At 41.3% G+C, this 27,522-nt stretch overlaps 1 protein-coding gene across 4 annotated transcripts in view; it reads left to right on the top strand.

Annotated features, from left to right (window-relative positions):
* VWA8 (von Willebrand factor A domain containing 8) overlaps nucleotides 1-27,522 on the top strand; it is a 523,579-nt gene that overhangs the window by 419,807 nt on the left and 76,250 nt on the right. The gene's annotated exons all lie outside the window — the stretch shown is intronic.

Here is a 27,522-nt window from a genome sequence, read left to right as displayed (position 1 = left end):
TGTCCTCTTCTTGTCTTCACACTGCAGCTTCGGTGCAGGCGTACTTTGTCTGCTCTGTTGAGGGCAGAGCAAAGTACTGTAGTGCGCAGGTGCCGGGCCTCTCTGTCCTTTCCCGGCGCCTGCACACTGCAGTGCTTTGCTCTGCCCTCAACAGGGCAGACAAAGTACGCCAGCGCCGTAGCCGCAGCGTGAATACAAGAAGAGAACGTCATCATAAGAAGATGGGAGGCCCCGGACTCGCCCATCGGATCGGACCACAGCGGTCCGCCCCTGGGGGAGTATAATCTAACCTCTTTTTCTCATCTTTCAGGATACATCGGGGGCTTATCTACAGCATTACAGAATGCTGTAGATAAGCCCCTGATGCTGGTGGGCTTAGCTCACTTTCCATTTTGGGGGTGACAGGTTCCCTTTAATCAACATAAAATGTTTATGAATATATTGTTCTACATTATTTTATCACTCTTGCGTGGAAATTCGTTTTATAGTCCATTGCCATTTTTTATGCAGGATACTGTATATTAATCTAATATAAGTTAAACTAAGTTTTTGGTTGTCAATAGCCTTTGATACCAGCACAATTCCATAATGAGATGTACCACTTCATTATCCATAATCTTGGCAGCTCCTGATGACTCCATTGTTGTCCTCTGGTATCAGCCTGATAACATGATGTTACAATCAAAGTACTTGCATGTCTTTCTCCTGAGGAAAGCCTTCTTATGGTGACTGAGTCTTGGCCGACACGAGATGTAATTTGAGAGATGAGGGATGCGAGGCAGATGGCCAAGAAATGTCCAAGTGGTTTGAATTGTGGCTAAGATTCATTTTTTCAGAATGAAAACACAGGAAAAGTCTTGGTTGACTAACATGATTATGTATCATACAGCATTGATACAAGATCACAGCTGAGAGAGCATCTGTTTTATCCAAATATCCCCAGTTCCATGAAATAAAATGTTACGTAGGTGTTTTTTGTAATAAGATAAATATGATGCCCAAACTATCATCCGTATAAGCTTATAAAGTTCTAAATATTGATTATTTCACATTACTGTACAACTAGTTGTTAACTTAGTGCTTTTATATTTATAGCATATCCTTAGAATAGGTAATCGGTATCGGATTGGTTGATGTGCAACCTCCAGCACCTCCACCGATCAGCTGTTCCTGGTTACTGACAGCCAGATATGATCAGATGCGGAGCTGTACAGTTCCATCAACTGTATAGTGGCCACAGTGTGTACTGCACATATGCCCCTATTTCATTGAATAAAAGTGGGTTTCTGCTACTCCGCTGTGGCCTCTGTACAATTGACGGAGATGTGCTGTTCTTCTGCACAACTGATCACATCCAGCCAGCATCAGGAAAAGCTGCCTAATTAGATATTGAAAATGTATGCTAAAGATAGTCCATCAAGATAAATTTACTGGACTCTCCCTTTAAAGAAGTTTCCTGGGACTAACATATTGGTGACCAACACCTAGCACCCCCAGCAACCAGCTGAATTGGAGATAAAGTGTATTGTTTAGCTCCGGCTACTAAACAGTGTGCAATACACATTGTGTGAGCTCTTGTCTGTCTTGTCTTTGGAAAAAGCTGTACACTATGTAAGATAAAAACTCTCTTTGAAAGCAGATAGAAAAAACAAGTAAATTGCAAACTTGCTTATTATCGTGCTGTCCAACTAACTAAAGTTAATATCATGAGAATATCCATTTAAGCATAATGTTTAATATATTTAATGCCTTGTACCTTTAAACATAGCACTAGAATTAACCCAATAATCTGACATTACATGTATAGTTTTATAGTATTGGAGCTTCATACATACATAAAATCAGACCGATTGCCCAATGTTACCAACCTTGGCTCCTGGTCTTCAGTAAAAACTAGAGAATGGAACTAGTTTCTTCTTCTGTTTTAGAAGATTTCTTACTATTAGACACATTGATCATAAGATGTGAAAAATGTACTATATAAACCACAGAAATCGTTCAGATTAATGACCATTTCCACACTTTTCCATACAACAGTATTCATACATCTGCCCCTTTGTATACACACATCTATTAATCCCATCATCTCCATTCGGCTTAATGAATAGCTCTCTTTGATCACAAGTTAATTTAATTATTTACGGGAAAGAAAAGGGAGAGCACAGAAGCAGTAGAGGTTTAAAATATCTAGAGGAATAAAGGAAAAAATAAAAAAAAAGCCATTTCAAGCATGTACAGTAATCGTATTATTAACAGTGCACCTAGCAATTGTGCCGCACCTGGCAGATGATGTGTGCATTTCATAATGAGCGCTGCGCTATCCTCAAAGTGACTCTTAGCTAATCATTTGCCCTCAAATACAATAACATAGTGATCCTATAATCAAAAAGCAAATCCTGTGCGGAATGCGCTGGCGGCTTAACACTATCACTGCCAGAAAGGCTTCCTACACAAAACCATAGGTATGTGCTCTGTAGAACCCCAGCCATGAAAGGAGCATAGCCATAACCAAAACAAGTATTGCATCTCTTCATGAAAGCACAGAATACAAAGACTCCTTCTTCATGAAAAGTAAACAGCTTCAGGGTCTCTCAATCATGATCATTTTCCAGCATCCACCCCCGCAGGGTAATGTAGTGCAATTAAATAATGCATAGTATAGCCGTGATACAAGAATGCAGCCTCTTACTGTAAAGGTGATGGTTTATATTAACCACATTGATTTATTACTATTTTTCTGCAGTACTGAATGTAGATTTTTGGATATTCCATCATGCAATATCAGACAGCTGCTGGCAGCCCTGCCTGTACCTCTGTGTAATCCATTATATCGCAGCTTGGCGAGAGAGACATATTGCAACTTAATAATTATTATTCATCTACCATCAGCAGAAATGTGTATGACCTCCTTTATATTGAGAGCAAGATAGATACACTCATAACTTGCCAAATTACAGAAGTAAAATAATACGATTTTCAGTGGAATAAAGCAAGATTAAGAAGGCTTTATATGGCTGTTTAAACTATTACAATGTGTATTGCCTTGTGCCCCTGGCATATTTTTTATTAAATGTTATAAGGATTTCTGTGGAATGAAAAATATGTCTTGAGCGCTGGTCATAAATCAGTATAGAACAACATGAATATCGTAAAATGAAAAGTTGTTCAAACTAAGTGCCCCATAATACATTATAGATAGGTGAAATTATAGCATATCGAATCCACCTACAGTGGATGATAATGTTAATGATTAAAGATGGTCATAGACATAAAGATGTGGCCAACCCAAAAGACTTTCCTTTCTTTTTTAATTAAAAACTATTAGTAAGAGGCCTCAAATGTTAAGATGTTTCCCACCTTAGAATTGTTCACTTTGTTTAAAATATTGTTCTTGTGTATTGCCACTGTGCATTTTCTTAGGTAATTGGAATCGAAATGTTTGTCGTCAGTGTATTATAGATCCCCTGATTTGTGTTTTGTATATATTGTAAATCAGAATATGTCATATTCTATATATGTTTGAATGACCATGTTATTACTACAAAATGTTGGGGTCCACGTGGTATTTTGGTTAATTATCCTCTTTAATAGGAAACAGTTTATGATTAATGTGTAATATCTAATTACGGTACATAAATTCATAAACTACATACAGAGGGTGAAATAAGTATTCAACATGTCACCAATTTTCTAAGTAAATATATTTCGAAAGATTCCATTGACAGATGTCAGTAACAATCCATCCAATCCACGCAGGCAAAGAAATCAAACCATAGATGTCCATAAATTGTGTAATAATGAGAAATGACTCAGGGAACACATGAAGAAAGAGGTGCAAAAAGCCATGGAAAGTAATGACACCATCTAAAATTTATCAGTAATTAGAAACCAATCCTGACACTTAGTGAAAAATATTATCTCGTTCGACTGATGGCCTATAAAAAGGTGTATCATTACCAAGGTGCCACACAAGAAACATCTCATGATGGGTAAAACCAGTGAGCTGTCTCAAGACTTTCAAAACCTTATTGTTGCAAAGCATACTGATGGCACTGGTTACAGAAGAATTTCTAAACTACTGTAGCTTCGGGTGAACACAGTTGAGGCCATAATCTGGAAGGGAAAAGAACATCATTTCACCATAAACCAGTCATGGCCAGGTGCTCCCCTCAAGAATTAAGGTGGAGTAAGGAAGGAGGGTTACAGTAGGATCATCATACCATGTGGATGGAGGGGATTCACTGTGAGGTATCATACTGTGTTTGAGGGCACTTTTGTTTGCATCATAATTTGTTATCTCCTAGAAGTATCATTTCTCCTTGCGGAGGTTTGACATGCTAAGCATGCTGAGATGAGGAGACTTAAAGCTGAATGAAGATGAAGAGACAATTTACTTTATTATCTGTATTATTCAAGGTTTTTTATATTTTGTTATTACATATTTAAAGTAGTGGAGTGAGGAGAAAATAGTGGAGTGAGGGGAAAATGAGAGGTGTGAGGGGGAAATGAGAGGCGTGATGGGAAAATGAGAACAGTGAGGTGCTGCTGCAGTATGAGGCTGTGTATAGAGAAGAGTGAAGCTCTGCAGGTGTAGGCTGTGTATAAGGCCACATTCACACATTCAGTATTAGGTCAGTATTTTACCTCAGTATTTATAAGCCGAAACCAGGAGTAAAATACAGAAGTGGTGACGTGTTTCTAGTATACCTTCCTCCGATTGTTTTTCTCCAAGTTTTAGCTTACAAATACTGAGGTAAAAATAATGACCAAATAACATGTGAACGAGGTCTAAAGGGGAAAAGTGTGGTGCTGCAGAAGAAGTAGGCTGTGTATATGATCCGCTTTATTGCAATTAGTGCAATTTCTCTCGGGATCAAGTGTTTCGAATTGTATATGGAAGAGGAGTGTAAATAAAATACTATCAATACTTTGGTAATCATTTAGTTAATTTGTGTTGCAAATCTGTAGTGTTGAATATATGATGTGAAATGTTTTTATGTGCAATATAATCATTGTAATTTGTTATAACTAACCACAGTTAGTTACTATGCCCGGGCAACGCTGGGCTCTTCAGCTAGTATATTTTATTATTCCAATATTTAATTCTAAGAACTATTCATTAAAATGTACTTTGTTTGTGGGACAACACCTTTAAATTTGTTTAGATATGAAAAAGTTCTAATGGATGATGAGGAAAAACGTCCTCAATAGTAGAACTTTTTTTCAATAAATATCAAAGTTGGCACGCGACTTTGTCTAAGCTTTTAATTTTGGCTGTGTGCTTGAGCTTGACCTCCCTGATCTAGAGGAAAGAATGTAAAATCATGTAGCGATTTGTGTGACCAGTGAGATTACGGAACTGCCACATGATGTTGCATGGTTGAAAAAAGACCTAGGTCCATCAAGTTCAACCTTTTTCCACCAATTGTACATTTTGTCACTGATTTAACTACAACCAACAATGCTATGTTTATTGAGGAAATCAGCCCTTTTCTAAAAGCTGTTATAGTGATTGCCATTACTACCTCTTGTGGTCGGCATTCCACAGTCTGATATTAAGAACCCTTTCCTGTTTAGCTGCCGGAATCGCCTTTCTTCCACCAGTAATGAGTGCCCCCTAGTTCTTAGTATGGTCTTTGGAAGGAATAAGTCACGTGCAAATTATTTGTACTGACCACACATATATGTGAATTAGATCTCATCTGAGGCATCTTTTTGCTAAGCTAAACAATCCCAACTTTTCCAACCTCTCTTCATATGAGAGGCCTTCCATCCCTGGTAATAATCTAGTTGTCTGTCTTTTAACTGACTCTAACTTCTGAACATCCTTTTTAAAATGTGGAGCCCAAAATTAAATCCCATAATCTAGATGTGGGCTCACAAGCGATGTATAATGGGGTAATACACTGGGATTGTTGGATTTTATCTCTTTTATACATCCTAAAATTTTGTCTGCTTTTGCGGCTTCTGCTTGACATTGAGTACTGCTGCTCAGCTTACTTGTAACCAGAATACCCAAGTCCTTCTCCTGTTCTGTAGTCCCAAATATACTCCCATTTACTGTATATGCAGCAATAGGATTACTCTGTCCTAGTTGCATTACTCTACATTTATCTACATTAAATCTCATTTGCCAAGTGTTTGCCCATTCAGTCATCTTATCCAGATCGTTTTGCAATATTTTAATGTCAAAGTCAGATTTTAATATCCTACATAGTTTGGTGTCGTCAACAAAGACTGACACTTTACTTTCCATCCCATCCACAAGGTCATTAATAAAGAGGTTAAAAATAATCGGTCCTATCATAGATCCCTAGTTCCCACTGCTGACTATATCCCATTTAGAGAGTATACCATTTATGACGACTTTGTTTCGTGTCATTTAGCCAATTCCTTACCCATCTGCATATAGTTTCCCCCAGTTCTTGCGTCTTGAGCTTCAAGTATAAAGCTGTTATGTGGTACAGTATCAAATGCCTTTGCAAAATAAAGATAAATCACTGTTGTAATGGTTGATTCACTAAAAAGATTCAAGAAGGGCATGCTTGTCTTTCTGGAATAATATAATGTAGGTCATGGGTACTAAATTCTGTGATGAGACCTTGATCCCTGGAATTGGTCTGATTGTCATAAGTGGAGTGGAGAAGGAATTTTTCACTCAATAAAAGAAAAATAACATTTGTCTCATGGGGTTTTTGCCTTCCTTTGGATCAACGTGTTAGGTTATTGGTTGAACTCATTGGACTTCTTTCAACCTTAAAGTTATGAATCTCCAAAAGAACAGCAATAGTGAAGACAAACACCCAAAATTTGCCCCTTCAGCGCATTACCAAAATATATAATTTGTCTTTGTAGCCCACATTATATATTCAGACTGTTCCTAGTCAATCAACTAGAAAAAATATTACAGGGAAGGAAATACCAATAATTCCATAATATATTAGTGTTATCTTTAAGCATTTTTTTAAAGCAATTCTTATACAGTGGGTGAAATAAGTATTGAACACGTTGTCCAGCTTCAAGATGCCTCCGGTATGGATAAGCTAGTCGCATGCAGTGCTCAGATGGCATTTTGTATGGAGAATATTTTTTTATTTCTTTTACTTTTCTCATTCTATGCGGACTCAAATTGATGTTTTTTTTTTAAACACTTAATTCTCCTATAATTATTTAATGTCTCGTCACTACCCTCTTGCTTTAGTTTTCTAAACGCTTTCTATTTGTCATTTATTGTGACCCTCACTGCTCTATTTAGCCTTAGTGGTTTCCTCCTATTTCTAACTTGTTTATTCCCATAGGGTATATGTCCTGCACAGGTCCTATTCGGGTTGCTTATAATAGTCTCACTTTTGCTTTGTGTACTTATATTTTTAAGGACTTTGTTTCATTTGATGACTCAAAGATCATCTCTTTAGTTAACGGAAATTAGCTTTTCCTATAGTTTAGTGTTTTTGTAGCTCTGTTACGAAATATTTTATTAAAGGATACATGAAAACTTACTACTCTGTGATCACTGTTACCCAAATGACTTACTTACTGGCTGAAATTAGATCTAGAAGCGCCCCCTTCTTGTTGGCTCCTGCACCAATCGTGAGAGGTAATTGCCTTTTGTTATTGTCAAACCCTGTTTCCATTGCTGGACCTGCAGGTTTCTGCTCCCCAATTTATTTCACAGTAGTTGAAGTTCACCATAATAATTACTTCTCCCTGATTTGTTTTATGAGGATTTTTTCTGACACTTCCATTATATTGGAGACTTATTACAAACCCCTATTAGTATTTCATTATTGTTTCTCTCTGCCCTTATCTGCTTCAATAGGTATTCTACATTTCCATTGGTCTTACATATATTATGTAGAATAGATTTTAGGGAAGATTTTAAGCCTAGATTTTCAGCACATTTTTTTGTGCTGAAAATGCCCCCCTCGGCTTATACACGAGTCACTGTCCAGAAAGCCAGCGGGGGAGGAGAGCTGTGGAGCAGCGGCAGGAGCCGGCGTCCGTGACATCATACTCACCCTCCTCGCGCTGTTGCTGAACGTCCCTGCATCTCCATTGTCCCAGTGCTGCAGCACTTCCTGTGGTACTGCTCATTAAGGTAATGAATATGCACGCCTCTCCACTCCCATAGGCGTGGAGTGCATATTCATTACTTTAATGAGCAGTACCACGTGACCGCTCAGCACAGGAAGAGCTGCTGCATCAGGACAACGGAGATGCAGGGACAGGCAGCAACAGCGCGAGGAGGGTGAGTAGGACGGGGGGGAACCAAGCCCTGCACACAAGGATGGGACGGGGGAGCCGAGCCATGCATACATGATGGGACAGGGGGGAGCCATGCATACAACAGGGGACCGGGGGGGCCATGCATACAACGGTGGGAGCCACACATAGCAGGACAGGGATGAAGGGACAATACATACCAGGCTTATACTCAAGTCAATAAGCTTATCCAGTTTTCCGTGGCAAAATTAGGACTCGGGTCTGCTTATACTCGAGTATATACGGTAAATTAACAGGCTGGTCCAAGATCTCGTCCAGACATGTCTCCATTATCCCCTCAATATCAATATTCTATTTCTATTGAATACCTATTCAATAAGGATTTTTGTATAGATTTCTAAATATCAAGAGGTGATGCCAACTAACTTGACATTGCAAAATGCATTTGTTGATGGCAAAGCTTTAAATATTTTTTTTTGCAACCAGTCGTAATCAAATGCGCAAGCAGATGCAGGATTACATAAAGGAAATGAATCCTTCTTTGAGCACAGAAAAACTGAGTTATTAGTATTTGCATGGAACAACTCCAATTCCTTATGTACCATACTTGAAGACTTCTTTGTTTTGGTCCCGGTAGTTTGCTATGTCAGAGAGGGTATTCATATTTGGGGTAGATTTCCCAAAGTAGTTACAAGCACAGATGGGGATATAGAATTCTCGGAATGTGCTCCTTCATAAACACAACATAAAGCAAGATTATTTTGTTAATAGGGCTACTGTAGTAGAATAGGCTGTCTCTGCATGCAGTGGGCAAGAAGCCAAGCTATAATCACAAGGATTCTTTTGAGGAATTTCCTACTTTAAATGGAAGCTACGGGAGCTGTGCCGCTCTCACTCCAGGGATTGTTTTACTATTGATTTTTTTTCTATTGCTTTAGAGCAATTCTAATTAATGAAAACAAAGACAAAGTAATGATGAGTGACGTGGTGGTTTAATAAGAAATATCTAATCATTACAGTATGATAAAATTGTTTGGCCAACTGTGAAATATGTAGAAACCTCAGCATCAAATAACTTGCGTGATTCTTTAATTTAAAAGTAATATGTTGTTAGAAAGTGACTGGAAATGAAAGGTTAGCAAAAATGTAGCTAAATAAATGTGGAAAGTGAAGTTAATACTTTGAGTGTGTACCTATTTTTCCTAAAATGTATGTTTATTACCTTTTTTTGGTGTCTACAACATGTAGTATTGTTACATGTTTTTAAAAAATATTCAGTGTCTGCATAATCCCTGCTGTGGTGTTTGATATTTAGTTACAAATAATCTGAAACTTTTGATATCATCTATAGATTACATATAGCAACCAGTTACCAAGATGAAGAGCTTCTGTCAGTGTGGTTACACACCATGTTTTTGTCACATTAACGCTTGAAATGTAACGTTAAGCTCGACCTTGTCATGAAATTATTCATTTAATGAGTAGCGAGAAGGCATGGTCAGTGTTTTCAAAATATTTAATTGTTCAATTCATTATTTATTTTATTTTCTTCATTTGATATCTCTATCAATAGTTTATGAGGATATGCCCTGAAATTAAGTCACGCATAGCATGTCAATGCTTGAATAGCAATTCTGTCTGCCTGGATGTCTGTCTGTTGCCTATCTATCTATTTATCTATCTCTCTATCTATCCCATATCTGTCTATCCCCTCAATGGGCTATTAAAATTTAGCACCTTTAAAACTTCAATCAATAATGGTGTGCTGCCTCTAATTTTTGGACTCTTATGACAAGGTTTGGTACATGCCTGGGGGGGGGGGGGGGGTTGCACCCTAATTTTGTTTTTTGTTTTTTCTTTGTGCTGCTCTTAACTCTTTTTGTATTTGTATCCCATATCTATCTATCTAGGTATCTATGTATGTATGTATGTATCTATCTATCTTATGCTGAACAGTAGAGATATATTGTGGTTAGATTACCTTTTTAAAACCTATTCATAAATCCTTTTCTCATTTATGAGTCATTTAATATGGAAAAGAACAATAGTTGTCAAGGCATCTACAGCTCTGCTCTTAAACCGCTATTATAACAGCTGAGTTAAATCTTGATTTAGAGGTAAAAGCTGCAAAGGTCACATTTATTAAAAGCTGAAGTCCTTGACTATAAAGCTGAACTATGCTATGTAGTTAGGTGGCGTGGCTCACTTGTGCAGTACTTGATCACACACTGGAATAGGGATTACTTGGCTAGCAGAAAAGACTAGAAAATTAATGTAGCTCATTCTAAAAGAAAACATTCTATGATGATATCTAAATGGCTGGAAGGCATGTGTGTGCCTACAAAAGCCTGTCATAATGAGGAATAATTGCTCATCGTAACAGCCTCGTGAAGCTATGGGTTTTTCTGGGCCAGTGCCACTAAACTGTGTAGTCTACAGGCCAGAGGGGTATCTAGGCAAGTGCACACCCCCCCCCACCAAGGACATATGCAATTTGCACACTTAGTCATGTACCCAAGAGCTCCTCTTCTTAATGCTCTCAATGTTCAGTGAAAAACTGAGAGAAGCAGAAGAGAAGCTCGTTGTCACGTATGAAAGCGTCCATGTGACGACTACTGGAACCTGCAGAGCTGAATCCTGACATCGCAGCTTCTGAATTCTCACAACTAATGCACTGCACACTTTTAGGATTCTCCCTTGCCGATGGACAGTAATGTCAGCACAAGCATGCGATTTGTATACTTCTGACCACATTCCGACTAGACGTACCCAGCCTTACTCAATTCATTCTCATTGACGGAGGCCACACGTCTAATCAGTGCATGACTGCATGTATGCAAATCGCCAGCACGAGAGAATCCTGACAGCGTGCAGTGCGCACTGTGAGAATTCAGCAGTCTGCAGTCACAAAGAATGACTGCAAATTCATTACAAACCTGGACATCCCCTTTAATGCTCCGAACATAAATAAAAACTTGAGAATTAGTTAGTATCAGAAATAACATTTACATCCAGATACCTTATAGGTGACGTCTCTGGAGTCTCCTTCATTTCTTCATCTTGTCCAGCCCCCATGATGAGTTTTCTCATCCACAGCCGTCTCTGCAGACTTCCATCTTCTCCGCTCTTTTGCAGAAAATCTCCACGTGATGCGCTTAAAGATAGAAGTGTCATTATAATGCTCCTGAATAAAAAAATGCCCCTCACTATATTGTCTGCACAAAATATGACCTATGACATGCTCTTTACACTGACCCCTCCTTTCCATACCAGCCCCCTCTTCACACTGCCCTCTCATACTGTGTCCCCCCTATAGGGCCCAGTATTTATACTTTACCCTCTCATCACACTCCCCGTCCTCGGTATACTGTCCCCTCCTGGCTGCGCCCTTAAACTGTCCCTCCATGCTATGACCCCACTACTCAGTTTCTATTCTGTGCCCACTCATTTTTGTCCCCCATACTGTCTCCTCGCACTATTCCCCTCAATCCTCATACTGTCTCCTCCCACATCCCCCCCCTGTTCACCATACTGTCTGCTCATATATTTACCCCCTCACTTTCTATACTGCCTGCTCACCTGACTCCCCATGCTGTGCACACATCCCATCACCCTCACTCCCCGTACTGTCTACATACATTTTTCACATCGCTACTCTTACTGTGTCCGCATACATTCCCCCTTTTGCTCCCCATACTGTCTGCACCCATCCCCCATACTGTTTTGACAAATATACCCCCATACAGTTTCCTCATACATGTTCCTCAGTCCCTAGTACTGTTTGCTCATACATGCCCTCATTCCCCATACTGTTTCCTCGTACATGCCCCCCATTATCCCATACTGTTTCCTCATACATGCTCCCCATTCCCCCGTACTGTTTCCTTATACATGCCCCCATTCCCCTTCACTGTTTCCTCATACTGTACATGCCCCCATCTCCCTCTTTGATCTTCATTTTGTGTTCTCAATTCTCCCCCACACATTAAAGTGCCCCATCCCCACTACAAATTTTCACACACACAATAAATAACCCCATCTCCACTCCAAATCTCCCCACACATTAAATCACCAATCCCCACTCCAAATCTCCCCCCACACATTAAACACCCCCATCCCCACTCCAATTCTCCCCACACAATAAATCCCCCCCATCACCACTCCAGTTCTCCCCAAACACATTAAACACCCCCATCCTCACTCTAATTCTCCCCACACATAATAAAGCCCCCCATCCCCACTCAAATTCTCCCAACACTAATAAAGCCCCCCCCCCCCCCCTGCACTTATTTTTCGGCGTCTTCTGCTCCACTGGAGCACTTACCACCATCACATGATCTGATCACACTGAGAGCGTCGCTCTGACCCAGCAGCAGGGGTGGCGACTTTATATACCCATACATGTATATATATTACATAGTCTCCTTTATTATGTATGTTGCCGTCCATTATTATACAGTGCCATCTCTTGTTATGTACAGTACCGTCCCTTTCATATTGGATTATATAGAGCCCTGTTTTTTATTACATACCGTCCTGTCTTGTTAGCTGTATAATACAATGATGGCTGATGGAGCATGGGAAAGCTACTTTTCTAATGGAGGAGCTGATGGACTGGTCATCTGGTCACCGGCTCCTCCATCAGCAGTCATTTTATATCTAAAAAGAGAGGGGACTATGTAATTAAAGAGGGCACTGTGAATAACAAAAATAACAATGCACTATGTAAGAGACACACCAGTACAAAACAGCAGATGAAGCTATATAATTAGGGAGGGCATCATATATAACTAGAGAGGATGGTATGTAATAAGGGACAGTGTAATACATAATAAAAAAGGAAACTGTAACTAATGGTGGCGCTATACATAAGTACGTACACTCTATACTATATTATATATAAGGGACTATGTTAGACATAATAAGCAATAATAATGTCTTCCTCCACCTCCCCCTGTTCCTAAGTCCATTATAAGCCCCCTTCCTCCCATCTCAATCCCCCACACCCCTCATTGTCCTCCTCCCCCCGCATCCCATTATTGTCCTCTCCCCACCCCATCATTGCCCTCTTCACCACCACTATCATTACTTTCTCCCCCACCACCCCATATCATTGCCCACTCCACCACCTCCATCATTTCCTCCTCCCCCATCACCCCATCATTCTTTTCCTCCACCACTCCTATTATTGCCCATATCACACCTCCATCATTGTCTTTTCCCCCACCACTCCCATCATTGCCCATTCCACTTCCTCCATCATTTCCTCCCCCCACCCCCATTATTGTCCAGTCCACCACCATCATTGCATTCTCCCCCACTACTCCATCGTTGTTCTTTCCACCACCTCCATCATTGCTTTCCCCCCACCACCCCATCATTGCCCTCTCCATCACCCTCTTCATTGCCCTTTCCACCACCTCCATCACAGCCTTCTCCACCACCCCATTCATTGCATCCTTCCCCACCACTCCCATCATTGTCTTTTCCATTACCACCATCATTGCTTTCTCCCCCACCCCATCATTGCCCACTCCACCACCTTCATCATTTCCTCCTCCCCCACCATCCCCATTGTTGCCCTTTCCACCATATCCATCATTTTCTAACCCCATCATTGCCTTCTCATCATCTGCCCCATCATTGCACACAGCACCATTCACCTCTGCACATTCCCCCGCAGCGCTATACACACACACACAATCACTCACCGATCTGCTGCAGCATCACCATTGCTTGTCAGCTTCCTCTCTCTGACACAGCCGGCCGCTGAATGATTACGTCATCCAGTGGCGCTGCTGTCTGTGTGAGAGGAAGCACGAGCACACTGCAACTTCTCTGTGCCGGCTGTCAGCTTGACAGTCTGCACAGAGATCAGCTGACTCTCAGTCCGGGGACGGCAGAATGCAGCCGCTGCGGGAGACACTGCGGACTGCTGTATTAGGCGGCCTGACTGCGCCCCCCTGCTGGCTGCACCTGGGGCACATGCCCCAGCTGCCCCCCCAGATACGCCTCTGCTACAGGCTCATGTAGACTTCCGTAACAATCAGTCCAAGAATGGAATGCTGAAGCACGGACTAGCCGCGGGTCTCCCATCCTTTCTGTGACGGCTTCATATACTTCTGTGAAGCTGTCATGCTCAAGACATCTGCAGCCAGGCTGTGCAATATGGTCCTATCTCTGCACGGATGTCTGAATGAGCCTTTAGCATTCAACAGTATTCCTGAAGTGTATACAGATATAGACGTCGGTTCATTAAATACACATGGCGACTCAACAGGTAGCTAATATTGGAGAGATAAGAGTCAAAAAATAGCCATACAAGTAACCTTAGAATATATTTATTGAAAACTTCAATTTCCACCTAAAAAGATTTATCACATATAGTACAAAATCATATTATAAATAGTGACAAGTGACTATATCCAACAGTGCACCTAGTGCTACAGGTTCACAGAACGGGATAGTAATAAATAATGTGTTGCGGTCGTGAATGTTACCAGTCTCTGCATATGTGCAATAGAGATTGATGCATATCAGCTAGAGTACATATTGCGATAATGCAATCGCACTAACCATATAGCGCATCATAAGTAAACACCCTGCAACACTTAAAGGACAAATACAGAAATAAAAGGGTTAATTACCCATCTGTGATGACCCGTCTGGAACCTGGATTGCTACCCCAACGCGCGTTTCGCGTTCGTGTATTCACCGCTTCCTCAGGCGGCGTGTATTCCTAAAGTGGTAGACAGCAAATTAGACTAGGTCTGTATGGTGACATCAACTACAACACCTGTCGCATGACCAAAGTTCACTATACACTGTGTGCAGAATTATTAGGCAAGTTGTAGTTTGATCACATGATACTTTTTATACATGTTGTCCTACTACAAGCTGTTCAGGCTTGAGAGCCAACTACCAATTAAGTAAATCAGGTGATGTGCATCTCTGTAATGAGGAGGGGTGTTGTCTAATGACATCAAAACCCTATATAAGGTGTGCTTAATTATTAGGCAACTTCCTTTCCTTTGGCAAAATGGGTTAGAAGAGAGATTTGACTGGCTCTGAAAAGTCCAAAATTGTGAGATGTCTTGCAGAGGAATGCAGCAGTCTTGAAGTTGCCAAACTTTTGAAGCGTGATCACTGAACAATCAAGCTTTTCATGGCAAATAGCCAACAGGGTCGCAAGAAGTGTGTTGGGCAAAAAAGGCGCAAAACAACTGCCCATGAATTGAGGAAAATCAAGCATGAAGCTGCCAAGATGCTATTTGCCACCAGTTTTGCCTTATTTCCGAGCTGCATCGTTACTGGAGTAACAAAAAGCACAAGGTGTGTGATACTCAGGGACATGGCCAAGGTAAGGAAGGCTGAAAAACGACCACCTTTGAACAAGAAACATAAGATAAAACGTCAAGACTGGGCCAAGAAATATCTTAAGGCTGACTTTTTAAAGGTTTTATGGACTGATGAAATGAGAGAGACTCTTGATGGGCCAGAGGCTGGATCAGTAAAGGGCAGAGAGCTCCACTCCGACTCAGACGCCAACAAGGTGGAGGTGGGGTACTGGTATGGGCTGGTATCATCAAAGATGAACTTGTGGGACCTTTTGCGGGTTGAGGATGGAGTGGAGCTCAACTCCCAGACCTACTGCCAGTTTCTGGAAGACAACTTCTTCAAGCAGTGGTACAGGAAGAAGTCGGTATCGTTCAAGAAAAGCATGATTTTCATGCAGGACAATGCTCCATCACATGCCTCCAACTACTCCACAGCGTGGCTGGCAAGTAAAGGTCTCAAAGAAGACAAAATAATGACATGGCCCCCTTGTTCAGCTGATCTGAACCCCATAGAGAACCTGTGGTCCCTCATAAAATGTGAGGTCTACAGGGAGGGAAAACAGTCCACCTCTCGGAACAGTGTCTGGGAGGCTGTGGTGGCTGCTGCACGCAATGTTGATCGTAAACAGATCAAGCAACTGACAGAATCTATGGATGGAAGGCTAGTGACTGTCATAAAGAAAGGTGGCTATATTGGTCACTAATTGTGGGGGGTTTTGTTTTTGCATGTCAGAAATGTTTATTTCTAAATTTTGTGCAGTTATATTGGTTTACCTGGTGAAAATAAACAAGTGAGATGGGAATATATTTGTTCTTTATTAAGTTGCCTAATAATTCTGCACAGTAATAGTTACCTGCACAAACAGATATCCTCCTAAGATAGCCAAGTCTAAAAAAAAAACCCACTCCAACTTCCAAAAATATTAAGCTTTGACATTTATGAGTCTTTTTGGTTGATTGAGAACATAGTTGTTGATCAATAATAAAAATAATCCTCTAAAATACAACTTGCCTAATAATTCTGCACACAGTGTATGTTGCTGCTGTATCGCAGAGTGATACAAGTGAATGGTTTCATATTGTGACCCCAAGGGTACCACGACAAGCAAGTCGCAAAAAATCAGACACTACTTGACTTTTTATGAATTGCTCGTCGCGGATGCAGTTCCCTCAGGGTTGCAGTCTCGCCCCTTGTTCGTTTGTATTGTGCTGTGATGTGGCAGTGACAGCTAGTGACTGAAGTAGCCTTGCAACCCTAGCCTTATTTAGCATCTTACATTGCTTTTCCAAATATACTTCTACTCCCGGATTCAAGGCATTGCGTAAAGCACCCCACACTTTGATGAAGCTAGCAATTATATAGAACCGAAGTTCGCTTTGTTACATGAGAACATGGACAGTTTATAGCAGTCTGAATCCCTTTAAAAGGAACCTTTCGTCTGATTCATGCTGCTTCAACCACTTTTTGTATCCATCTATGCTTTACGCAGTTTTCATGTCTTAGTTGACTAGTCTGAGGCCGTTCCCGTGGCAGTAAGGCCATGTGCACACGTTCAGGTTTTTTTGCGTTTTTTTCGCGATAAAAACGCTATAAAAACGCATACATTATGCATCCTATCATTTAGAATGCATTCTGCATGTTTTGTGCACATTGTGCGTTTTTTTCAGCGAAAAAAGCGCATTGCGGTAAAAAAAAGCAGCATGTTCATTAATTTTGCGGATTTTCTGCGTTTTTCCTGCAATTCTATGCATTTGAAAAAAAACGCACAAAAAACTTGTCAAAAACGCGAAAAAAACGCATGCGGATTTCTGGCAGAAATGTCTGTTTTTTGTCAGGAAAATTTCTGCAAGAAATCCTGACGTGTGCACATACCCTAAATGTATTTATTATGCTTTGCTTATATAGTGCTATCTTATTCCACAGCGCATTACAGACATTATCATTACTGTCCCCGATGGGGCTCACAATCTAAATTCCCTATCAGTATGTCTTTGGAGTGTGGGAGGAAACCAGACAACCCAGAGGAAACCCACACAAACACGGGGAGAACATCCACATGCCTTACAGATGTTGTCTTTGGTGGGATTTGAACCCTGGACCCCAGCGCTGCAAGGCTGCAGTGCTAATCACTGAGCCACTATACTAACAGCTGATGAATGGCCTAAAAATAATGTCGGTAGCGCCGTTTTTTTTGTAAGGCCGGGGTCACACTTGCGAGTGTGATGCGAGAACCTCACACATGAATACCTGGCACTGCCGCCATCACTCGGGACTGGAGCGTTCAGCTGCATAGAAATACATGCAGCCACATGTCCGGTCCGAGTGCCGGCGGCAGTGCCGTGTATTGATGTGTGAGACTCGCGCGAGTTTCTTGCATCACACTCGCAAGTGTTGCGCTGGCCTAATGCCAATAAGGTGCAGAACATATGGAGACTAAACAGTCATCAACATCGATCATTTGTCCCTGTACGGTTTGTAATGGCCTGTGTAATAGGCAGTTAGACCCTTTGTGAACTGTGATGTACATGCCTGTCACACTGCGGGTGTATTGTGCGTGGTCAGAAGCTAACTGGCTCCATACACAGTGGGTGCTGGCTGCGTTCTACAGCCAGCAGCTGCCTCTGACATAATCAACTAGTGTTAGCACTGCACCTTGCAATGCACAGATGGGTTACCATGGGCAGCTGAGGGTCTGCTGAAAGGCCTCGTCACTGCCATCAGAGGCTGGGTTTTGTAAGAGATGGTCAACAAACGATCACAGGTTCCAGTTCCTTAAGTTGATTAAACAATTAAGGAAAACATTTTTATTTAAAAAAATGATAAAAGTTTGATTCTTCCCCCTTTTTCCAGTTCAAAAGTAAAGAATTTAAAAATATCTATTTGCTATTCCTTTGTTCAAAAAAGTCTGAGAATAGAAAGTTAAAGAACCTGTATAGTTAATGTCTTAATAAAGGAAAAAAATATACAAAATTGCTGAATCTTATTTGAAAAAAATCAATAAAAAGATCAAAACAACACATACCCCAAAATGTTAGCAACAAAAATGCCACAGCTTGTCACACAAACATACGAGCCTTTACACAGTGCCATCAAGGTGTTTTCTACTCTTAGGGTACTGTCACACAGTCACAGTTTGATCGCTACGACCGTACGATCCGTGACGTTCCAGCGATATCGTTACGATATCGCAGTGTCTGACACACAGCAGCGATCAGGGATCCTGCTGAGAATCGTACGTCGTAGCAGATCGTATGGAACTTTCTTTCGTCGCTGGATCTCCCGCTGACATCGCTGGATCGTTGTGTGTGACAGCGATCCAGCGATGCGTTCGCTTGTAACCAGGGTAAACATCGGGTAACTAAGCGCAGGGCCGCGCTTAGTAACCCGATGTTTACCCTGGTTACCAGCGTAAAAGTAAAAAAAACCAAACAGTACATACTCACATTCCGGTGTCTGTCCTCCGGCGTCTCAGCTTCTCTGCACTGTGAGCGCCTGCCGGCCGGAAAGCGAGTACAGCGGTGACGTCTGACGTCACCGCTGTGCTTTCCGGCTACGGCGCTTACACAGTGGAGAGAAGCAGAACGCCGGGGGACAGACACCGGAATGTAAGTATGTACTGTTTGGTTTTTTTACGTTTACGCTAGTAACCAGGGTAAACATCAGGTTACTAAGCGCGGCCCTGCGCTTAGTAACCCGATGTTTACCCTGGTTACCCGGGGACTTCGGCATCGCTCCAGCGCCGTGATTGCAACGTGTGACCGCAGTCTACGACGCTGGAGCGATACTCATACGACGCTGCGACGTCACGGATCGTGCCGTCGTAGCGTCCAAAGTGTGACTGTGTGACAGTACCCTTAGTATAGAACAGTATTTCCCACACCCCGTCCTCCCAGCCCCCGACAGATCAGGTTTTCAGGATTTCCTTAGTTTTGCGCAAGTGAGAGAACTTGTGGAGATTTCTGATACCTTAATAATAATTCCATCAGCTGTGCAATACTGAGGAAATCCTGAAAACATGACGTGTCGTGGGCCGGGAAGAACTGGAGTTTGGGAAATACTTATAGAAGCATCAGAAGATGCATTATAAGTAAGTGATTGGATGGAAAAACTCTAATTAGGATCTCGTCCTTCATTTGCCTTCTGTAATGTCACAATCTTTCGGTTTCATATAATTTTCAGTATTATTACATTTAATAGATATTTTAAAGTTAATAGAATATCAGTAACATTGGTTACATGAAATCCAATATTTCAGCAGATCTCATTGTTAGTAGCCAAGAGTTGCCTTTTAGTCTGACCGTAATGCGTTCCATATATGCGCTCTGATTTCTAGACCATACAAATGTTTTCTCCTGATAGCTGCTGCCTGGTATCATGCTCTTATGATGTTTTCTACTGCCTTATGTGCCCACATTTGTCTTATTCTATCTTTAGCTAACTCTGTGGGTGGCCAAAAAGCCATTGAGGTCTGAAAAGGGAAATGATGAGTGCCTGGCTGGAAAGAGCTGAGTGGGTAATGTATAGTGGAAGTGGCAGCTGAACCTGAATGAGCAGACTTGTCAGCTAATCTAGAATACTCAGTTGTCTGCTAAGGTCAATTTGTGTGTAGGTGATAAAAGTGCTGCGTGTAAACAATATATACTGTCCAGTAATAGGGCCAGTGGTTCTAATGTTACAGGACCCTGGACAACACATTGCTGTGGTTGTACTGTTTACTTATGGTTATTTGGGCAGTAATGTTGGACTTGGCTAAAGGTAAGCTAACACCCTTTAGTTCTATTTCTTCTTTTTTCATTGTATGCAATAAAATAAAGTAAAAAATCAGTTTCGTATATTAGATCATTTTATATTGTTCAAACCCTCAACATTGTACTTCCTCACAGCTTGATCTTATTTGGAAGATAAATTGTGCATTTGACAATCTACAAATCCCTTTATTAAGGGGAAGCTGTCATATTGGGAAATGCTTTTTATTTGTAGATATAGGGCTAATCTGCAGGTTACTAGCATTAACCCCTTAACGGCTGCTGATACACCTTTTTAACGGCGGCAGTTAAGGGGTCTTATTCCTCAGAGACTCTTTTTAACGGCTCTGGGAAATAAGTGTATAGCGCCCCCAGTGTCGGAAAATCTCTGGTGTCGTAGCGGAGACACCGGAGAACATAATTCAGGGCAGTTTTTACCGTTCCCAGTCACGTGATTGCCGTAATTCACCAAATATCAGGGAAGAAGGAAATTAGGTCCCCCGAGGCCCCCCCCCCCCCCCCCCAATACCTTTGCCTTCCGCGACCTCTCCTGCTCCGTCCCCCAGCCCTCTGTGTCATCTTCCTGGAAGAAAATTGAGTCCTAGATCTGCTGGCCGGTACCCAACAACAATAGGAGATTTTTCCTATTGGTTCATTTTGATCACTGTGATAGACCCTATTGCTCCCATTGCAGCAATTACAGCATTGCAGACCTTTCGCATTCTAGCAGTTAATTTGCTGAGGTAATCTGGAGAAATTTCACCCCATGCTTCCAGAAGCCCCTCCCACAAGTTGGTTTTGCTTGATGGGCACTTTTTGCATACCATACGGTCAAGCTGCTCCCACAACAGCTCAATGGGGTTGAGATCTGGTGACTGCGCTGGCCACTCCATTACAGATAGAATACCAGCTGCCTGCTTCTTTCCTAAATAGTTCTTGCATAATTTGGAGGTGTGCTTAGGGTCATTGTCCTGTAGGATGAAATTGGCTTCAATCAAGCGCTGTCCACAGGGTATGGCATGGCTTTGAAAAATGGAGTGATAGGCTTCCTTATTAAATATCCCTTTTACCTTGAACAAATCTCCCACTTTACTAGCACCAAAGCAACCCCAGACCATCACATTACCTCCACCATGCTTGACAGATGGCGTCAGATACTCTTCCAGCATCTTTTCAGTTGTTCTGCGTCTCACAAATGTTCTTCTGTGTGATCCAAACACCTCAAACTTGGATTCATCTGTCCATAACACTTTTTTCCAATCTTCCTCTGTCCAATGTCTGTATTCTTTTGCCCATATTAATATTTTTCTTTTATTAGCCAGTTTCAGATATGGCTTTTTCTTTGCCACTGTGCCCTGAAGGCCAGCATCCCGGAGTCGCCTCTTCACTGTAGACGTTGACACTGGCGTTTTGCGTGTACTAATTAATGAAGCTGCCAGTTGAGGACCTGTGAGGCATCGATTTCTCAAGCTACAGTCTCTAAAGGACTTGTCTTGTTGCTCAGTTGTGCAGCGGGGTCTCCCACTTCTCTTTCTACTCTGGTTAGAGCCTGTTTGTGCTCACCTCTGAAGGGAGTAGTACACACCATTGTAAGAAATCTTCAGTTTCCTGTCAATTTCTCGCATGGAATAGCCTTCATTTCTAAGAACAAGAATAGACTGTCGAGTTTCACATGAAAGTTCTTTTTTTTTCTGCCCATTTTGAGAGTTTAATGGAACCAACAAATGTAATGCTCCAGATTCTCAACTAGCTTAAAGGAAGGTCAGGTTTATAGGTTCTCTAATCAGCCAAACTGTTTTCAAATGTTTTCATCAAGAGAATGCCAAGAGTGTGCAAAGCAGTCATCAAAGCGAAAGGTGGCTACTTTGAAGAACCTATAATATAAGACATAATTTCAGTTGTTTCACACTTTTTTGTTAAGTATGTAATTCCACATGTGTTAATTCATAGTTTTGATGCCTTCAGTGTGAATGTACAATTTTCATAGTCATGAGAATACAGAATAATCTTTAAATGAGAAGGTGTGTCCAAACTTTTTTTCTGTACTGTATGTCTAAAAGTGATGGAAGCCATAGAGATAAGTGCATTGACACGAGTGGACAGGAGTGGAGTTATCTTTGCCATTTCAGTTAGCAGTAAAGATGTGTTAATTAATACAAGTGCTAAAAACTTGGATAATCTTTATTTTTATATAGCGCTAACATATTCCTCAGCACTTTACAGTTTATACACATTATCATCACTGTACCCGATGGGATTCACAATCTAAATTCCCTATCAGTATGTCTTTGGAATAAACACATCTGACAGCCTGACCTGATTAGGTAAAGTTTCCTTCTATGTCTTATTGTTGCCTAGATGAGCTGACCACTAATACTAGAGCGTCCATGGTGGGATCAGGTTCAACCACAGTATTGGGGTTCAGTGGTCTAGCAGAAAACAGCCCATGTTGCCACTTAGGTCTACTTTCTATGACTTGATTCACACATATCCTCCTGGACTATCAGACTGATGATCTGACTAGTTTGTGCATGTGCTATGATAATAACAAAATGTATGATTTAATTAAAAGTGTAGTATGCAGGTTCAGTGTAAATGGAGGATGACCTCTCTGCCAACCAATCTAGACTATGGTGCACCATCTCTGTACCACATGACTGAAGCTATACTCTCTTTGCAAAATTGCAATATTGAGGAATCGCAGCATTTAAACCCATCATTTTTTACAAGAGCAGTAATCACTAGTCATGTGTGCAAAACACCACCTAATAGTACGCATTATTGAAGTGTGTATAAGTGACTGAGGAAGCATTGACGAAATCACTCTCTTGTGACTAATATTACATGTATGTGAACCTCGAAACCTCTGAACACTCTTTCTATACAGCTCAGTTATCCACTTAGTTATCCAACTATGCTGATATCCTATAGCTGGAATTTTGCTTTATATAGCCATTACATTTGCAAACTTTTAGGATTTTTTGTCAGCACAAGCATCAATGGAATCAGATGTGCCATCTCTTTTGTGACTGGCTTGAGAAAGATGCCATAAAGTGCATCTATAAATGATGAGGCAGCTTTTTTCACTAATATTCATTTTATTACAGAAAATAGACAGCTTAGTATTGGAACAGAGTCACTGGCAATGTAAGTGAGGGGAGATATGTATCATGAAGATAGCTATCTTCCTTAATGTGAAAACCCAGAGGTTTCTTGCCAGCATGTTATGTGCTGAGTGGAGTTAATCGGCCATGACAGGGTTGGGTTTTTTGTGAGTAGCTGTAAGAGATGATGGGACAGCCACTTACCATATCTCCTCAAGGGTGTGGTTCGGCAAGTTAAATGTCCTGCTACTCAGTTTTTCTTCTGTCTGTGGGGCTGGAGAGCTCCAGAGAAGTGTTTATGTGCAACTGTGCTGGACTCTGTTGATTGTACTCGGAGCGTGTGGAATCCCACAGGCATAAGGACTGTACTATACATTATCTTTTTTGTTGTCCGGTTTTGCCAGAAAGGCCATAATTATTTTGTTGAATTCTGTACTTGTTTCATGCTGTGATTTAAATAAACCAGCAGAAGAAATGTTTGTATCTACCTCTGTGAGCAGCCGGGCAACGTTCCAGGAACACTCATAACCTGCATCTCTTGGGTGAAGTTGGCCAGAAAGCAATGTTAGACACCATGGAGGAACTGATTAAGTACCTTGTGAAAGCACAGCAGCAGCAACAGCTGGCACATCAGGATACAAGAAAGCTGCTTATGCAACAGATTCAGCAGCAGCTCCAACAACAGCAGCAGCTAGGGCCGGCGTTAGGGGCAGGCAGACTAGGCAGTTGCCTAGGGTCCCCGCTCCCCCAGGGACCACCAGTCAGTGGGTTGCCGCTAATAGCGGCACACCATTTGGTCGCTATGGGGCCAGTGAATCAGGGACCCCATCACCGCCCCCAGCCCTGCATTCAACTGTATCAGCATCATAGATACCGATAGAGTTGAAAGCAATAATGCTTGAAAGCAACAATCTACTCAATACTGAGCAAAAGGTCTGAATACTTATGATCATGTGATATTTCAGTTTTTATTTTTAATAAATTAGCAAAAATACTACATTACTGTTTTTTCAGTCAAGATGGGGTGCAGAGTGTACATTAATGAGAAAAAAAGGACTTTTTTGAATTTACCAAATGGCTGCAATGAAACAAAGAATGAAAAATGTAAAGGGGTATGAATACTTTCCGTACCCACTGTACATACATAAATACGTACTGTTGCACATACATACTGTTACACATAAATACTGTTACACGTGTGTGTACATACTGTTACACATACATAAATACATGCATACAGATAAAATGCAATATATTCCTCAATCCCAATTCGCAGTAAACTTACATAATATCATGTACGTATATAATGTTATACATCCTGCAGAATGTAAGCCCGCAAGGGCAGGGTCCTCGCCCCTCTGTATCAGTCTGTCATTGTTAGTTTGTTACTGTAAGTGATATCTGTAACTTGTATGTAACCCCTTCTCATGTACAGCACCATGGAATCAATGGTGCTTTATAAATAAATAATAATAATAATAAAAAAATACTCTTACACATATACATACTGTTGCACATACATACATACTGTTATACATAAATACCTCTGTTATTCATGTGTTTGTGCCGACTTTTCTACATACAGTTCCTTGCGAAAGTATTCGCCCCCCTTGAACTTATCAACCTACAGTTAAATACAATATATTCCTCCATCCCAATGTGCAGTAAACTGACATAATATCTTATCAGCTCGCCATTTTTGGTATATATTTCTTTTGTCAGCAATGGGGTCTACTCTTTCTGCCACTTAACTATCCTCTGTCAGACATGAATATAATTTCTGAGTAGAAATGATGCTCTGCTGTACATCAGTGATGTTTCAACCACAGCAGAAATTATTCATGACCTCTCCTTAAGGCTGAGTCACACATAACAATATCGTTAACGATATCGTTGCAACGTCACGCTTTTGGTGACGTAGCAACGATCCCGCTAACGATCTCGTTATGTGTGACAGCGACCAGCGATCAGGCCCCTGCTGGGAGATCGTTGGTCGTTGGGGAATGATCAGGACCATTTTTTGGTCGCTGATCACCCGCTGTTATCGCTGGATCGGCGTGCGTGTCGCCGATCCAGCGATGTGTTCACTTGTAACCAGGGTAAATATCGGGTTACTAAGGGTGGTTTCACACTTGCGTTTTTGTCTGCAGCGTTTTTTGAACAAAAAACGCATGCGTTTTTTTCCCTATATTTAACATTGAAAACGCATGCGGTTTTTTTGTACGCGTTTGGTCGCGTTTTCAATCGCATGCGTTTTTTTACTGCATGCGTTCATTTTCAGAAATGCTACTTGTAGTATTTTTGAGAGGCGTTTTTTTGCCGCAAAAAAATGCATTGCTGTCTATGTAAACGCATGCGTTTTTAAGCACATGCGTTTTGTTTGCGTTAAAAACGCATGCGTTTTTATAGAAAGAAACCAGAAAACACACTGAAAAGTCACCCACCACCATCAAGGTGATAAAGGGATCCAAACCCTAACCCTACCCCTAACCTCACCCCTAACCGTTTAATGAACATTTTCTGACAGTCATAGTGCCACGTATTTCAGTGCCACGATATTTCAGTGCCACGTATTTCAGTGCCACGTCTTTCAGTGCCACGTATTTAAGTGCCACGTACTATAAATACTATAACTACGTGGTTATACGTGGCACTGAAATATCGTGGCACTTAAATACGTGGCACGTATATACGTATATAAACGTATTTCAGTGCCACATATTTCAGTGCCACGTATTTCAGGTTAGGGTTAGGGGTAGGGTTAGGGGTAGGGTTTTTTGGTTTTTTTTCTTGTTTTCTTGTGTTTTTCTATAAAAACGCATGCGTCTAAAAAACACATGCGTTTTACCGCGTTTACATGCGTTTTTTCACACACGCGTTTTTAAAAAAAACGCATGCAGATAAAAACGCAAGTGTGAAACCAGCCTCAGCGCAGGGCCGCGCTTAGTAACCCGATATTTACCCTGGTTACCATTGTAAAAGTTAAAAAAAAAACAGTACATACTCACATTCTGATGTCTGTCACGTCCCCCGGCGTCAACAGGGTTAAAACTGCTTTCGGCAGGAGCGCTGCTAATGCACGCGCTGCTGCCGAGAGCTTCCTTGCACTGACTGTGTCAGCGCCGGCCGTAAAGCAGAGCACAGCGGTGACGTCACCGCTGTTACTGCCGGCGCTGACACATTCAGTGCAGGGAAGCTCTTACTAAGCGCGGCCCTGCACTTACCCGATGTTTACCCTGGTTACCCGGGTGCTGCAGGGGGACTTCGGCATCGTTGAAGACAATTTCAACGATGCCGAAGTCGTTGCCCTGATCGTTGGTCGCTGGAGAGAGCGGTCTGTGTGACAGCTCCCCAGCGACCACACAACGACTTACCAACGATCACGGCCAGGTCGTATCGCTGGTCGTGATCGTTGGTAAGTCGTTTAGTGTGACGGTACCCTTAGAATTGATGATCTTTGTAGACACCAGATCCATATCACCTACAGCAATCAACTGAATTAAAGCCCTCCATCATCCTCTGTCAGGCATTGCTACCTCTCATTGTTTACCCAGACACACTGACTTTTCCGTATATGCTTTTCTGTCTGGTTGCACAGCTCAGCCCTAATTGACTAGGTCTGAGCTGAAATATCGGGCAAGATGGACAGACCCTTTCATGATTCTAATCATTGAACGTCCTTGAGCCAGACCCTCATTGATCACTCATTAATGTTTTGTAAGTAAGTACAAAAGTAACAGGCATCTCTTTGTTTACTTGGGGTTCAATAATAATTTTTGCTGTGAAGCTTGGATGTACCTGCATCAACAGAAATGGGAATACATATAAAACATGACAAGCCTTTTATTGTAGATCCTGAAACATATACCCTAGTTAGATTTTGCTTATTTCTCTGGAATCACCTATTAAAAAATGATAAACATAAATATCCATAAAGTGTCAACCTACTATTCCATGCTTTAATGTCATAAAAAGCTATAACTTAATGGCTATATGATTTTTGTGTGATATCACATTGGTCATGTGTGGCCATTGGACCCTTGTATGTTACTTTACCTTTGATGACAGTCTCCTGTACTTGGTGTAATACTTCCGGTAGTGATTCACTAATG

The sequence above is a fragment of the Ranitomeya variabilis genome, chromosome 3 (genome assembly GCF_051348905.1).
Source record: "Ranitomeya variabilis isolate aRanVar5 chromosome 3, aRanVar5.hap1, whole genome shotgun sequence".
Lineage (NCBI taxonomy): Eukaryota > Metazoa > Chordata > Amphibia > Anura > Dendrobatidae > Ranitomeya > Ranitomeya variabilis.
Note: the sequence above shows the minus strand (reverse complement) of the source record. Positions and strands in the feature narration are given on the sequence as shown.